The sequence below is a fragment of the Scleropages formosus genome, chromosome 1 (assembly GCF_900964775.1).
Source record: "Scleropages formosus chromosome 1, fSclFor1.1, whole genome shotgun sequence".
Taxonomy (NCBI): domain Eukaryota; kingdom Metazoa; phylum Chordata; class Actinopteri; order Osteoglossiformes; family Osteoglossidae; genus Scleropages; species Scleropages formosus.
Genome location: NC_041806.1, coordinates 52179599 through 52193793, shown reverse-complemented (window position 1 = coordinate 52193793; position 14195 = coordinate 52179599).

Here is a 14195-nt window from a genome sequence, read left to right as displayed (position 1 = left end):
TAATTAAGCTGAATTGGAGAGATAATGTAGATTGTGTCCGAGAGGCTGCCCTGCGTATTGACACGGCTCTTCCAATTACGGCAATAGCGGCGCCCGCCCACGGCTCTTAGATGTGTATGATGTGTGACCTGTATGTGACCCTGGCGAAGCGCCGCTCCCCGGACGACCCGAGCAGGACGTGGCCACGATGCTCACAAGTCCTCTACCTGTGTGTTTACAGCTGGTGTGTCGGTACACTTGTTGGAGTAATGAGGAAAGAGGGCTGGCTGGTTGTCATGCGATCCTCTTCTTTACATGGTATTAATGAACACAGAGAGTGTCATTAATGCAATTTATTGGAAGTAATAGACATCAGTTTTACCTGTGTTGGCATAGGTTTCCTCCCACAGTCCAAAGACATGTGTTTCAGGTGGATCGAAGATTGCCTTTAGTGTGTGTGTGTGTGTGTGTGTGTGTGTGTGTGTGTGAGAGAGAGCGAGAGAAGAAGAGAGAACTTGTCCTGTGATGGACTGACATGCTCCTTGGTGTGTATCCTTCCTCACACCCTATGCTTCCAGGATAGGCTCTGGACCACCGTGACCCTGAAAACAACAAGCAGCCACAAACTAGACACATATGAACAACGAATAAAACTTAAGATATTTTCCTTCAAAATTTGACCAAAACCACTCATATGGCTGAAAAGCTAATTGCAAAAAACAGGGCACACATTCAGAGTCAGAGAACAGTTTTGCAAAAATGTGAAATAATATGTACTGGAGTACATATTATTCTAGTTCTGTGTATCAGAAACACGGCGCCACAGTTTTACTAATTACAGATTTTAAAAAATAAATCTGCATTGCTTTGGTTGACATGGAATGAAACGTCCTGCTGGGCCGAGCCGGCGCTCTTCTTCCGGAATCTTCCGCCTCCCTCCTCGGGGTGCAAATCGTCGCCTCTGTGGGCTCCCTCTGAAACGCGGTTACACCGATCGGTGCTGGGCTTTTACTTTCTAACAATCACCTGAATAGCAGGTTTCCCCACAAAGGAGTGAGGAAAAAAAAAAAAAAAATATATATAGAGTGGTGTCTTTGTCTGCGAAATGCATTTATCTTCTAATCTTAATAACCCTGAGCACCATTTAGTGCAAATAATTCTCTTTTGCCCCCTTTCTTCATTCTTTGTACTTGTGTTAAGGCATAGAGCTTGCTTTAATTATGACATATTGATTTTGTAGTTAAGCCTTGTTTGGCTTAATGAAATCCTTTGTTGGCCCTAATGCTGTCTCCCATTGTCCTCCTGGACGCTTTTGATTTTCCCCACACCTTTTCATACTGTTCCAAATATTTCATCTTTCTTTTGGCCGTCATCGACGTCAAAGGCTCCCCTTAAAAAGGACCCCCCGCGCCATTTATCTTCTGTTTCCGAAACCTTTTGCATCGACTCCGAAGCGATCAATTTCCTAAATGATGTAATTATCTGCTGCTCTTTTCGTGCACATTTAAAGTTGAGGGGTTTATTTTAGATCAATTCGGACCACTTTGTGTGCAAATTGCACAAATGCATTGCCTTCAGATTTCTTACAAATCCAATTGGGCTTTAGGCATTCAATGTGGAATGCTTAATGAATGCCTCGCACCTCTTTCTTGCATGAGAATGGCTTGTCCTTCATGTGCCGACTGGGGGAGTTATGCTACAATTGCTCCGGAATTAAACGGCGGAATGAGTCGGAAAGTCTAACCTTGGAGACGTTCCGTCTTGCCGCCGGTGCGCGTTGGCGTCGCCGCCGCGCTCTTATTGTCTTCGTTTCAATGGAAGCTCTTCCTGCTTATTGCTCAGAAGGCCTCTCACTAAATAAAGAGGACAGTTCAGCGTTTGCAGAGTTTTATTTATCTACACACGCAAATAAATTTCGTCGAGCCAGATCTGCAGCTCTTTCTAACCCGGAGAAGCTCTAAAATATTTCAAGTGTTTTTTTTTCCTCTAGATGACACCATAGCAACATGCAATATTGATATATAACTTACACTTATTTATCCAGGTGGGTAATATCACTGTATCAGTTCTGGGTAAGTACCAGCAGGAAGTGGGATCTGAACCAGCAACTTTTTGGGTCTAAAAGGCAGCAGCCGCTCTAACTGCTACAGCACCTGGTGCCCATTATGCTGTCGTACTGTACGATGTTTAGTTTTAAATGACGCAGCTCCTTGGTCAGTGAAATCACGTACTTGGACCAGTCAGCTTTGGTACGAAGAAAACGTGGTGCACTCCATCACAAAGGTGAGAAACGAATCAGTTTTCCTGTATTTTCCAAATAAGCGTCACATGCTGTGGACTCACACACTTCCATGTGAACTCAAACAAAATCACATAATATCTAGAGAATGGTGTTTGTCCTGATCGTACCCCAGTCACTGCCAGGGAAAATGAGCCAGAAGATATTTACTGTACATTTACATTTACATTTATTCATTTAACATGACATAAGCTCAGGCTCCTCTCTCCATATTGCTAAATTCTCCTTCTAACATTGTCATTCACTGGCTGCTCACCTTGCCAACATTTGACTTGTGAATTTTCGGAGATACGAACATTTCTCTCTCTTTTGGAGGGAATATGAGCTGCAGTTCTGCGCCCAGCCAGTAGTTGGCAGTAAAATGCACACAAACACAACTGTTGATGCAATGGAGGGTCAGGGCCCTCTACCCAGAAGAAGGACTTGAACCTTCAGCCTTTGAGTCCAAAGGCAACAGTTGTAAGCACTAAATCAGCAGATGTCCCTACTCCCCCCCATACTCTTGTTGGTTAGTTGAAGAAGCAGTGAATTCTCTTGACAAGGAACATGTTTGTTCATCTGTCCCATGGTATTTTCTCCCGAACACGGCATGTGCTACATTACTCTGCAAAACAGGGGAAGTATCATGCTCAAGGTTCATTGGCAGCAACTGAGTGAGACTTGAACCAGCAACCTTCAGGTTACAATACCATGAGTTTTGACTAATTGGGGGGGCATGGTGGCACAGTGGGTTGGACCAGGTCCTGCTCTCTGGTGGGTCTGGGGTTCAAGCCCCACTTGGGGTGCCTTGCAACGGACTGGCGTCCCGTCCTGGGTGTGTTCCTTCCCCGTCTAGCCTTGCACCCTATGTTGCCAGGTTAGGTTCCAGCTCCCCGCAACCCCATATGGGACAAGTACACACACACACACACATTTTCAGAACCGCTTGTCCCTCACGGGGTCACGGGAAACCGGAGCCTACCCGGCAACACAGGGCGTAAGGCCGGAGGGGGAAGGGGACACACCCAGGACGGGACGCCAGTCCATCGCAAGGCACCCCAAGCGGGACTCGAACCCCAGACCCACTGGACAGCAGGACTGCGGTCCAACCCACTGCGCCACCGCATCCCCATGGGACAAGTAGTTCACACACATTATCTGAACCACTTATCCCACACAGGGTCGCAGGGAACCGGAGCCTAACCCGGCAACGTAGGGCGTAAGGCCGGAGGGGGAGGGGACACACCCAGGACGGGATGCCAGTCCGTCACAAGGCACCCCAAGCGGGACTCAAACCCCAGATCCACCGGAGAGCAGGACCCGGTCCAACCCACTGCACCACCGCACCTGCCACAAGCAGTTCAGACAATGTTTATGTATGCGAGTTTTAACTCAGTGCAGCCTCTGCATTCAGCTGATGCAACAAACTGACCAACGTGTTCAAAGTTAGGTTCGCACCTTTGTCTCGGTTAAAAACAGGACACAGACCCGTTTATTTGTTCGTCTGTCTGAAATGATGATAATAATAATAATAATAATTTACTGTTACTTGTTTAGCTGGAAACTACACGGCCAGGCCAGAGGTAGCGCAGGTGCCCAGGTGTTCGTTTGCAGCAGTAATACACGAACGTGTGACACAATCTCCAGCCATCTCACCATCCTAGGGGACCTCATCTGTGTTACCTGGGCCTCACCTGGGCCTCCTTGGCACAGATGACCTGTGCGTCCCAGAATATCACAACGGGCTGTTGGGTCCCTGCCAGATTCTTATTTTATTTCTAATGCCATTCCTACACTCCCACCCTGCACCATGCCATACCCAGCTGATGTTTGCATTCACTGCAGTAGAATCCGGTCGCCTGCGCCGCTGCAAGAGATGGGGGTTTGTGAGTTTTTCTCACAGAATTTAACAGTACAAATCTGGTGCCGGTCACCTGTGCTACATTTCTTATTTTTGATGTTCTCTCTGATGGTGAGTGATCAGTTAATACATTTTGAGCATCATTTCGACACGTGCAGTGCACCAGTAATTATTTAAAAATCTGCACCTCTCACGATTTGCTGGGATGAAGGTTGGGAACCGTTGCTGCAAATCAAATTATGTTAAAGTTTTGCTTTGTAAATGTTTATGAATGAAGGGTAACCCTCTAACAGCAGGTGGCGTAGCGGCTGGAGCCACTGTCTGGGCTCAAAGGGCCTGCACTGGAATCCCATCTCCTGCTGTAGTGTTCGTGATCAAGGCACTTGAGCTGAACCGATGCGGTAAGAATTGCCCCGCTGTATAAACGGGTGAATCAGTGTCACTCACTTTGGAGAAAAGTGTAAATAAGATAAATAACAATAATAACACTATATAGAACATTGTATATAACATAGGGAACAGTGTGTGTACAGCTGACAGGCGGCCTCAATTCTTTGTCATTTGAGGTTGTTCATTTTTTTGCATTGTATTTTAGTTTTTTTTTTACTGTTTTTTGTTATTTACTCACTGTACTGTTATTTACAGATATCTCTCTCTGTTATTTTCACTCTCTTCCTAAGTTTGAGGAACGGCGCTGTTTCGCCGCAGCAGTCGGGTCCTGTGCTCTGAACAAAAACTCAAACGTCTTTGTCCTCCTCTTTGTGCCACCTTTTCCGACGCCAGAAAAGCGGAGAAAATGCGCTCGTCCACCGGACCACAAAGAGACGTCCTCAGCAGTTCCGAGGCGCGAAATAGGCGTGTAAAGCAAAAATATCCGCAGGAGTAAAAACAAGCTTAGGGATGGGTGGATTCCGAAGCGAGGCAAGGCGCCCACCACCCGCCGCTCACCGCCCCCTCCTCCCGACCCCCGTGACCCCGACTCTCACTGCTTCGGCTCCCGTGCCCGGCCGACCCCCCCCAACCCCCACCATCCCGACGAGCAACGGGGCTGAACGGGGTTCGAGCCCCAAAGGGGGTGTCAGTCCACGGCAGAGGGGAGGTGGGGACTCGTGGCGGGGGGGGGGAGGATGGCCCGGCGCGCTCCCTCCATGTGGGGCGGGGGGAGGCAGGCCACTAAATCAGTGCACGCTTGTCAACATCCCGGGGCCGCAAGAGTCACTCGAGTGAAAATAACAAATGGCTGTCATTGCAGAGCCAAAAACCTGTGATTATAATTATCACATCCCCAGTGACCTTGCATAAACTTTAATCTCTCTCCAATGGAGCATTTAAATGGCCTGTATCTACTGCCGAGGGACTGGCGTCTCCAGCAGCCGCACTCCCCGCACTCCCCACACTCCCCGCACTCCGGGCCCCAGCGCCACCGCCACCGCGGCGGCTCCTTCCGTGTCAGCCGATGCGCGCGGAAAGCTCCGGAACGTGTGTGTGTCTGTGTGCGCGTGTGTGGGGTTCTGAGCGAGCGAGACGCACTTTTCCATCCCCAAGCTGTTGTTATATTTTCCTTTGTTCATTCAGCTGATCCCTTTTTTCCAAAGCGACTTACAATGTTAAACTACTTACACTGATTTCTACAGCAGAAGGTTCTTTTACCGTATCGGTTCAAGGTAAATACCTTGATCATGGGTACTGCAGCAAGAGGGGGGATTCAAACCTGGGTCTTTCTTAGTCCAGTGGCAGCTCTAACCGCGCTGCCACCTGCTGCCCCAGGTATTCAACTTTTATTGAGGAGTACTGGTGTGTGTGTGTGTGTGTGTGTGTGTGTGTGTGTGTGTGTGTGTGTGTGTGTGTGTGTGTGTGTGTGTGTGCGCGTGCGTGTTACATAGACTCGTCTAGTTCATACTCTTCTACCCAGTTATATGGCAAGGTGTTTTTTTTTACAATCAAGGTGAATCCCTTCATCATGGGACGATGGCAGGACGTGAGATTCAGACCAGAGCCCTTTGAGTCCAAAGGCAGCAGTTCTAACTATTATGCTACCTGCCCCATAATAATAATAATAATAATAATAATAATAATAATAATAATAATAATACACACACACACTTTCTGAACCACTTGTCCCATTTGGGGTCATGGGGAGCCGGAGGCTAACCCGGCAACTCAGGGCGTAAGGCTGGAGAGGGAGGGAACACACCCAGGACGGGATGCCAGTCCATCGCAAGGCACTCCAAACAGGACTTGAACCCCAGGCCCACCGGAGAGCAGGACCCGGTCCAACCCACTGCGCCCCCCCGTAATAATAATAATAATTATAATAATAATTATAATAATACACAACGCTGTGGTTACGGTCCAGGGGACATCGACCCACACAGAGTAGTGGCCAGTGCTGCTGTTCAAGGACCATATTCACTAATACTCACTTTAGTGACCACAGCCGTAACTACATATGATATTTGTAACTATATTGATTGTTATTGATTGATATTGATTTGATCCTAAATGTGAATATTGATCGTTAATGTTCACATTTAGAATCAAACCTGTGCCACCAGCCAGCAAAGCGCAAACGGTGCAGGTAGCCCGTGACTCCGCTTACCGGTGTACAACGAGTAAATACTGTTACTCATTGTGTGTTGGCAAACAGAAACCTGAAGCATATATTACAATGTTCCGCACTGTATTTCCTGCCCTATAATACATAACAGCAGGAGGTGCGGTGGCGCAGTGGGTTGGACCAGGTCCTGCTTTCCAGTGGGTCTGGGGTTCGAGTCCTGCTTGGGGTGCCTTGCGGAGGACTGGCGTCCCGTCCTGGGTGTGTCCCCTCCCCCTCTGGCCTTACGCCCTGTGTTGCCGGGTAGGCTCCGGCTCCTCGTGACCCCATAGGGGACAGGCAGTTCAGAAGATGTGTGTGTGTGTGTAATACATAACAGACAAAGTAAAGGAATTATTTTTCTGAAGCATTTTAAGTTTCCTAATTAAATGCGGAAACTATGGTTTCCATTTATAGTGTTAAATGATGCGGTATCACACTAAAACTACTACATGTAGCCGTTTCCCAGGTGTTGGAAACGATACCAATCACAGCACCTCCCAGGATGCAGCACGACCGCAGTCGCGTGGTTACCGGCAGGGTTTTGGGTCCTCGCCCTGATGTTGGCAGTGCGGTGACAGTGTGTTACGGTGTTTCCTGTCCCACACTTCCTTACGCCGGGGCTCTGCCACCATGGGCCTCGGGGCCGTGCGGACCGATGGCGATCGCTCGGAGCCCGGAGCGACGGGAGCCCTCCACAAAGGCGCACGTGTTTCTGGAGGGCCGCTCAATAACCGGGGGCCCGCGGAGGCTGCCGCACATGAAGGACACATTTTGTTCCCTCGCGTCCCCCGAGCGCCGCAATAATGGCAGAGAGATGGAGCTCATTACGGCACATTGACTTCCGTCTGATGTGGGCCAAATAAAATATCTGTGCTGCCAAGGGGCGCTCTTCGGGACGACAGCACAAAGGATGCGCCGGGCAAAAATAGATTTGCCGTGAACTTCTTCTCTTTGCCCCTTTGATTGATTGCGTCTCACACAAAAGGCCCTCGTTTGCATGGAACAGAGTGGATTTTACATGGTTCGCCAAAATGCCTCATATTTTGTATGAACACACACAGGTCTGACATTTTTTTGTGCTCACAAAGGAAGTGCTCACAGATGTCCTTTCCCCACAAGGTGGAGTTCTGATCCATCTGTGCGGGTTAGGGGTAGAGTCTGGGTTAGGGCTGGGGGTTAGGGTCAGTGGTAGGGGTGGGGTTAAGGTTAGGGTTAGGAAAGGGGTTAGCATTAGGACTGGAACTTGTGTGGTTTGTCAAACTGGATGTTACTTTACATGAACACACAGAGGAAGCGCTCGAGGCTATCCTTCCCCTGTAAGATTGTACTGATCAATCTGTGCACATTGGGTAGGGTTAGGGTAGGAGTTTGAGTTTGAGCTAGGGTTAGGAAAGGGGTTAGGGTTAGGGTTAGGACTGAAACTTGCGTGGTTTGTCAAGCTGGATGTTACACACACAGGAAGCGCTCAAGGCTATCCTTCCCCTGCAAGACTACTGATCAATCTGTGCACACTGGGTAGGGTTAGGGTAAGAGTTTGAGTTTGAGTTAGGGTTAGGAAAGGGGTTAGCATTGGGGCTGAAACTTGCGTGGTTTGTCAAACTGGGTGTTACTTTACATGAACACACAGAGGAAGCGCTCGAGGCTATCCTTCCCCTGCATGACAGTGCTGGTCCACGAGTGCGGCTAAAGCACCGGTCGCCCATCGGCCAGTGCAGCTGCAGCAAGACACAATCCTGTGTTTTCCAGCACAAGCACCATCAGGCAACAGCAAAGCCCATGGGAAGCATCAAGCAATAAAGCTAAACAGATGTCTTGTTGTTCTTCAGCACAGTTCATCTGGCACCGGGTGCTTGTGGGTTCACTGCAGGGTTTCCCCTTCTCATCGTTCACACCGGGGGTTATCGCCTCCTCTTGTTTGCAATGCTAATTAGTGAACCATTAGGCCTGGTTAACATAATAAGAGTCATAGTCGCACTCCCAGGGAACATCGGGCTCAGGAGCCGACTGGCAAAGAGCCCAGTGTCGCCGCAGCTCCATTGTGATCAAAACAGACAGACAGTCGGTTTCTAGTCCCATTGTGAATACAGTATATAGGGTTAGGGTCTATAAAGGCAGGATGGTGGAGCTCGGGATAAACCTGCCAATGTAGACCTTTTTTGCAACGTTGTATTTCAGGGAATAAATCTGGGGAAAATATTAATTTGAAACAGAATGGCTGATGGAAGTTTATTATGCAGGAACAAAGCGACCACAACATGAGGCTCCCAAAGCCTGGGGGGGGGTATAAAAGGGGGCAGTGGGGGTCATAGTGGTTAGAGGTGCCACCTTGGACTCAGACGGCCCAGGTTTGACTCCCACCTCCTGCTGCAGTGCTCTCGAGTACTGTGTTTGCACTCTGTCCAAAGACTAAAAATGACTCTGCCGGTGAGTGTAGAGGAGCCCCTGACCACTAGGGGGCCCCACATGTGGATTGACAACCTCTCATGTATTCGTGAGGCTGCTGGGGGCCCCTCACTTTCTCCCGGCCCATGCTGCCACCTGAAGGCGCTTTCGATCCCCGAAGAAGTGTACAACTCAAGTGCATCAGCAACAAATGAAGAGCTACAGACACACAGGCGATTGTTGTACCGCAGTCAGTGTGTCCAATACCACGGTACAAAGTAGCTGTATATGGAACTGATAGAAAACACAGAGCTGATGGTGACAGATGGTGTGACATGAGTTCATAGAGCAGTTATGAGATCAGGAGAGAAGTGGCTGTGAAGGAGATGGGTTTGAGACCCTTCTTGGATGTTGGGAGGGATTCAGCAGCTGTGAGGGACAGAGGGACCTCATTGCACTGCCTCCTGTCTTTGGATTTTGGATGCTTGACAGTAGGACCACCAAGTGTGTAGAGATGGTGGAGCTCAGCGCTCCTGCTGAGCTGTAGGGAGTGATCAGATCCTGTAGGTATCAAGGTGCAGCTCCTTTGACCATCTTACCGACAGTAACCAGAAAGTTGAACCAGAATCATGAGGTGCAGTGACACCAGCGGGTCCCTCAGTACTTCTCTGTCAGTTCTTAGCATGAAAACAGTAGAAAAATAGTATTTGACAGTATTTTATAGTTTATAGGTGACAGTGAAAACAGTGTAAAAACACGGTGATCTGCTGAAACACAAAGTGATATTGGAGAAGCCTTTTCTTCGAGCAGATCTGCAATGTGGCGAAGCTGCTCCTTCTTTGGCTGCTGCGAACAACCGAAAAACCTCTGTGACCTTTATGAATATTTAGACTATGGTAAAAGTGCTATTTCTGTAGTATTTATGCGGGTCCGTTTTATTTTCCTCGCGTGACACGACGTCCACGGGGCTGAAGCGGCACCTCAGCGTATCACGGCCGCCGCCTCCGGGAAGACACCGGAGTTGTGGCCCGAGCCGCCCTCGGCGCCACACGTCCTACCCCAGCGGCCCCCGGGACGAGAGAAAGGGCCACATTAATCTAGCGGTGACACCTGACTCGCCGAACGATATATTAAAAACACTGTGTAATACATTGTGCTATCACTCTGATCTGCTCACTATGAAACATGGTACATGGTATTAATTTCTCGAGCTGCGCCGTTTCGGTGACCTCCCTCGTCTCGCCTCTTTACCCGGCTGCGGACCCGCCGGGCGGCCGGAGGGACGTGCCGAGCGCGCCACACGCGTGCTGCGTTTACACTTATTTTTACATTTGTTCACTGACCGGAGGCTTTTCTCCAAAGTGGCTCGGAGCTCATCGTGAACAGAACTGTACCTCATTTTTACCATCTGTTAACAATACCAGTACTGTTAATTTTATTATTTTATTTAATACAAATTAGCGATATAAACTCAGTTCATTTAGAGCTACTATAAATTTTATTATTTTATTTACTCTCAGTTAGAAATGCAAGTTGACTACATTCAAACCTGCTATTAATTTTATTATTTATTGTCAATTTGCAATATGGGCTGTGGTCCCATCCAGGGTGTACCCTCCTCAGCCGTGCACCCAGTGATTCCGTTATAGGGTCCAGACATGGACATGGACGTACGGATGGACTATCGGTTATTGATTTAATCACGTAGTGATTTCCCCTCCGGAGCTGAATCAAATAATGACTGAGGGTGAGAAGCTTATTCATACTACAGCAAAAGGTGGGAGTCAAACCCGGGTAATTTCAGTGTAAAGGAGCAACTCCAAGCACTGCACCGCTTCCCTGTCGATCTGGCACATTCTAGGGTCTTCGGTAGGGGGCGCAGCGGTTCGAGTTACCGCCGTTGTGCTTGAAAGAGCCAGGTTTGAATCCATCTCCTACTGTAGCACCTTCGAGCAAGGTGCTTACCCTGAAACGATGCAGTGAGAATCACCCTGCCGTGTAAATGGGTAAATCGGTGTAAGCAGCTCTGGAAACGGGGCTTTACGTAGATGAGATTTCCAGCTGCACCCGCAAAGAGCCGCATCAGCGCCGGACACCCTGTTGGGTAAAAATGATTTGCGTGTGTGTTTGCGAGGACGTCTCATATCGGCTTTTTGTGCCGTAAACACACACGCGCACACGCAGAGGGAGGGAGAGAGGTCAAGTGATTTGCCCTGGGGTCAATTGACTGGGGCTCCTCTAAGTCGCAGCCATTAGTCTCCCTCCCCTCAAGTCGTCCCCTTCCTGTCTGCATGAGCCGCCGCTGAACACTTAATGCGATACGAAGACCCTAAAATGTGTTTATTGTGACGTGAGAGCGCAGAGACACTCCCACCGCTCCCTGCCATATTGCACTTTCCCAAACACGGCCTGACGAAGGAGACCGAATGAAGAGGATCATAGCCGTACGAATACTTGCGCTCATCCGGCGAAAGACAGTGTCTATTTTTGAACAAATATGAAAAAACTACGTAAAAATAGTTGAAAATTATTATATACCTGCTCGTGCTCATTCCACAAATGAACTATTATATTCTTTAACTAATGACAATCATAAACACTGAAAAATAAGCAAAGGAAAATAACTATAAATTCTCAGGCTCAGTCCACGCATAAAAAATAGAATTTTTAAAGAAAAGATCGGCAGAAATAAGCAGACAATTGTGTAAATGCTCATTCTACCCACGAGAACGATTATTTCTGACCAAATAATAATTTGACTAAAATAATTCAATTCAAGTAAATACATAAATGTTCACAGTACACGTGACAGTTACTGTTAAAAATAGAAAAAATGTTATTACAGTTGTAAAGGGGTGTTTGAGAGCGAAATGTACAAACTCACAAACAAAGATGGTCTCGCGCATCATCCTTGATCGGCGGCGCTCGACATACACACAAATTCCCTTGGCCAGTCGGAACGACACACACACACACACACACACACACACACACACACACACACAACAAGCACATGCAAGGCCACACATGGAAATACAGCTGTGATCAGCCATAACCAGCCACACACACACACGCACAAACAGCACCGTTCTACTTTACAAATACATAAATCATAGCGTTTCAACAAAAGCACGAGTGTGTTTGCTGCTCTCAGCTGTTATCTGCGCTCTGTGGTGTACAGCGCGCTTTAGCCCAGTAATTTATTACTGCTGCTCGGTGGATAATGGCACCAGGGCTCTATTACAGGCGCCTTTGTTAGGACGCGGGGTGCAAGCTGACCCCCGATGGCCCGCGTCGCCGCACCGCGCCGCACCGCACCGCACCGCATCGCACCGCACCGCACCGCACGCAAGACACGCAGCAGCAGGCCACGCTGCGTGAGCGCCGGAGCGCCGGGACGACTGACGGACGCACTCGGCACATCTCGCCATAACCGTAATTGCATCGACTCGGGCAGAAGGAATCATTATCATTTCTAATGGAAAACAAAAATTATCCAGATCTTTCTGATTGTTATGCGGCACACTCGGAGCGCGCGGAGACGTGTTTCCGAGAGCGACTCGGGACAACGAGGACGTCGTTTTCCCGGGCCGATGGCTGTCGACGGTGGATTTAACGCGCAGCCAGGGGCGCGTCGCTGCTAAGTCGAGGGCGCTGGGAGGAGCGCGGTGCGGCACGCACGCGTCCGGTCGGCCCACGGCGCCGCGCGCTCTCCGCGTCCACGTCGTGTAGATGAGAGCGACCGAGATTAGATGGACATCATCGCTTTCAGGGCAGTAAAACATTGTGCGGAAGTGTAGCGGTTCCAGTCCCACCCCCTGCGGTGCCCTTGATCAAGGTGCTTAGCTTGGACCGACACAGTAAAAATGACCGTGCGCATCAATGGGTAAATCACTGTAAGCAGCCTAATGTGACAACCTTGTACGTTAAATTTGTTCGTTTAGTGTACCTCGTGATAATAATAACAATGTGGAAGCAGAAGGCAACAGAGTAGGGGAAACATTTATTTATTTATATTATTTGACACTTAGGCGGGTGCGGTGGCGCAGTGGGTTGGACCAGGTCCTGCTCTCCGGTGGGTCTGGGGTTCGAGTCCCGCTTGGGGTGCCTTGCGATGGACTGGCGTCCCATCCTGGGTGTGTCCCCTCCGGCCCTATGCCCTGTGTTGCCGGGTTAGGCTCCGGTTCCCCGTGACCCCGTATGGGACGAGCGGTTCTGAAAATGTGTGTGTATTTGACACTTTTCTCCGGAGTGACTTACAGTGCTAACGCTACTTCTACTGATTTACCCATTTATACAACTGGGCAATTTTTACTTTGTCACTTCAAGGTAAGTATTTTGGTTACCCTGGGTACTAGAGCAAGAGCTGGGATTCAAACCACCGCACTAATGCACACAGCGCCCTTGCGATGTATTCCCCGGGGCCGAAGAATGTGACTACGACGCCCCATTTCCGTTCGCCGCCGCTTGTCTTGCTGTCCTCGGTAGGTAAAGCGTCCCCGCGCCGTCGCTTCAACACCCGTCCGCAGCGCGTTGCATCGTGGGAAACGGCAGCGCGCCGTCCGATCCGCCCCGGGAGCCGACGGGGTCGCGGTTGAGTCCGGTCCACTAGCTCTCGGAGCCGCGGCGCGAGGCCCGCACCCGCCGCCCCGGTGCGTTCTGGCTCTGGCTCTGGTTCTGGTTCTGGCGCAGCCACCATGTCTCACCCTGGTAGAGGAAAGACGGGGACAGAGGCCCCCCGGGGCCCCCCGGCGCCCAGCCGCCATGTCAGCGCCATGGAAGCATGGGATTCCTCTCATGTCACCCTCTCCACTCGAGTGCCTTGGCTAAAAGAAACCAGCCAAGCATGTTTTCTTATAGCAAGAGCGCGATAAAATGAGCGGGAGATGAAACTTTAATTCACTTTTGTGAAAAAAGGGAGAAAAGCTATTACGTTGCACTTTTTCTCCTGTTAATTTCGATGCGACATGCTTTTTTGTTGGGCCTCTGAATTGAAGCGCGTGCGGCCCGATCGCGAGCCGAGCCCGGCACAAACAAGCGCTCCCTTTTAGATGTAAAAGCGCAATTAATTCTTCATGTTTAGGGAATTAAACGTCTCT